Raw genomic sequence first — 3,122 nt, 5'->3', positions numbered from 1 at the left:
TACAATATGTGAACAATTTCAAGGCAACAGGCAACTCTTCAACCACAACAGTGCGACCCAGGGCAATAGGGGCAATCAACAACAAAACAGTGGTAATTGGGGGAACAACAATCAAAACAAAAACTGGGGCAATCAGAACAACAATCAAGGCAACCAAGGGAATTGGAATGGTAATAACAACAATTGGGGCAACAATAACAATCAAGGTGGAGGGAACAATGGGAACCAAGGGAATCGGGGACAAGGCTTACAAAGGCCCCCAATGTACCAACAACCGAACAATCCACCCCTTTCCCTTCTCAAGGTTCTAGTTCTTCCAACAATGATATAGGGAGAATTTAAATGATGTTCGAATAGATGATGAAGAAGAATGCGGATTCGGATGCACAGTTGGCTTCCCACAATACCTCTATCAGAAACTTGGAGGTGCAAATAGGCCAAATCTCTCAATCATTGAATACTCGCCCGAAGGGTGCTCTACCAAGTGATACGGTAGCGAACCCAAAGGGTGGGAACAACCATGTTATGGAGGTTACAACAAGAAGTGGGAGAGGCGGTGATGTGAATGCCTCTAAGCAAAAGCAAGTTGTGGATGATGATGTTGAGTTGCAAAAAGATGAAGTTCCAGTGGTAGTTGAAGATGTGGTTGATGACAATGTGAACAATGAAGTGAGGATTGACATTAAGGAGGCCGAGGTGGAAACTCAAGATATCGTGAACCCGTCTAGGGAACACGTATTGACATGCCAGAGCCGGTCGTGCCAGAAGCCAAGGCTCCTTTGCCAAGGCCACCTCTACCTTATCCTCAAAGGCTAGCCAAGCAAAAGAATGAGAATCAGTTTAAAAAGTTCATTGACATAATGAAGAGCCTATCTATCAATGTGCCTTTGGCGGAGGCTTTGGAGCAATTCCTGGTTATGCTAAATTCATGAAAGATTTGGTTACAAGAAAAGATCCATGGACTGCGAGACTATCAAGATGACCCACCAAGTTAGTGCTATAGTGCATTCAATGGCCCCAAAATTGGAGGATCCCGGCGCTTTCACTATCCCCTGCACTATTGGTAGTGCAAAATTTGCCAAAGCTTTATGGGATCTTGGGGAGAGCATCAACTTAATGCCCTTCTCAGTTTTCAAGACTTTGGGTATTGGGTCTCCGAGGCCAACTTCCATGCGATTGCAAATGGTAGACCGATTTATGAAGCGACCATTGGGTATTGTTGATGATGTGCTCGTCTAGGTGGACAAATTTATCTTGCCAGCTGATTTTGTCATCTTGGATTGTGAGGTAGATTATGAGGTCCCAACCATATTAAGGAGACCTTTCCTTGCTACGGGGAAGGCTCTAGTGGATGCGGAAGTAGGGGAGCTCACTTTCACGGTGGGTGATGAAAAGGTAGTCTTTCATGTGTGCAAGTCAATGAAGCAGCCCAATTGTACCTAAGTGTGCTCATTTGTGGATTTAGTCACGACTGTGATAATTGATAATTGAGGACCCTTTGGAGGCCGTATTGTTGAATTTGGATGTCAATGATGATGCGGGCTGAGTGGAGTGCGTGAATGCTTTACATGGAATGGGCTCTTATTATTATGAGCCTAGGAAACTTTCTTTGCATCTTAAAAATAGAAAGACGCCTCCAACAAAGCCTTCAATTGAGGAACCTCCGCTGTTGGAGTTGAAGCCATTACCTCCACACCTCAGGTATGAATTCTTGGGCTCTAATTCAACTTTACCAGTTATTCTTTCCTCTTGTCTTACTAACATGCAGGTTGACGCCATATTGGCGGTGCTCAAAAAGCGGAAAAAGGCAATTGGATGGACTCTAGCTGACATTCGGGGAATAAGCCCCGCATTCTGTATGCACAAGATTATTTTGGAGGATGATGCAAAACCCTCCTTGGAACATCAAAGGAGGCTCAATGAGGCAATGCAAGAAGTGGTGAAAAAAGAGGTGATCAAATGGCTAGATGCAGGCGTGGTGTATCCTATCTCTGACAGCTCATGGACTTCTCCGGTGCAATGTGTGCCGAAGAAGGGTGGTATGACCGTGGTGACCAATGCTAATAATGAACTTATTCCAACCCGGACAGTGACCGGATGGAGGGTGTGCATGGACTACCGCAAGCTGAACAAAGTGACCCGCAAGGATCACTTCCCATTGCCTTTCCTGGACCAGATGCTAGATCGCCTTGCTGGGCGTGCCTTCTATTGTTTCTTGGATGGTTATTCAGGGTACAATCAAATTTTGATAGCTCCGGAGGATCAGGAGAAGACAACCTTTACTTGTCCATATGGCACCTTTGCTTTCTCTCGGATGCCCTTTGGGTTGTGCAATGCACCGGCAACATTCCAACGGTGTATGATGGCCATTTTCACCGATATGGTGGAAGATATATTAGAGGTGTTTATGGACGACTTTAGTGTGGTTGGTGATTCATTTGAAGAGTGTTTGGGAAATTTGGATAGAGTGTTGGCCCGGTGTGAAGACACCAATCTTGTGCTAAATTGGGAAAAATGCCACTTCATGGTTGAGGAGGGCATAGTGTTGGGCCATAAAATTTCAAAGCATGGGATTGAAGTTGACAAAGCCAAGATAGAGGTGATTTCAAGGCTTCCTCCCCCACTTCTGTCAAGGGGGTGAGGAGTTTTCTTGGGCATGCGGGGTTCTACCGGCGATTTATCAAGGACTTTTCGAAGGTAGTGAATCCTCTTTGCAAGTTGCTAGAAAAGGATACAAAGTTTGTGTTTGATGAGAGATGTATGGAAGCCTTTGAACTTCTCAAGCATAAGTTGACCACCACCCCGATCATTACCGCACCCAATTGGAGCTTGCCTTTCGAGCTCATGTGCGACGCGAGTGATGTTGCGGTTGGGGCAGTTTTGGGTCAAAGAGTGAACAAAATATTTCATCCGGCGTACTATGCGATCAAGACAATGAATGAAGCTCAAAGGAACTACACGGTGACTGAGAAAGAATTGTTGGCTATTGTGTTCGCAATGGAAAAATTTCGGCCATATCTTATGGGAGCGAAAGTCATAGTGCACACCGATCATGCAGCTCTTAGGTATTTGATGACAAAGAAAGACTCCAAAGCTAGACTGATGCGATGGGTCTTATTACT

Source organism: Nicotiana attenuata, unplaced genomic scaffold (genome assembly GCF_001879085.1).
Source record: "Nicotiana attenuata strain UT unplaced genomic scaffold, NIATTr2, whole genome shotgun sequence".
In the NCBI taxonomy this organism is placed as follows: domain Eukaryota; kingdom Viridiplantae; phylum Streptophyta; class Magnoliopsida; order Solanales; family Solanaceae; genus Nicotiana; species Nicotiana attenuata.
Note: the sequence above shows the minus strand (reverse complement) of the source record.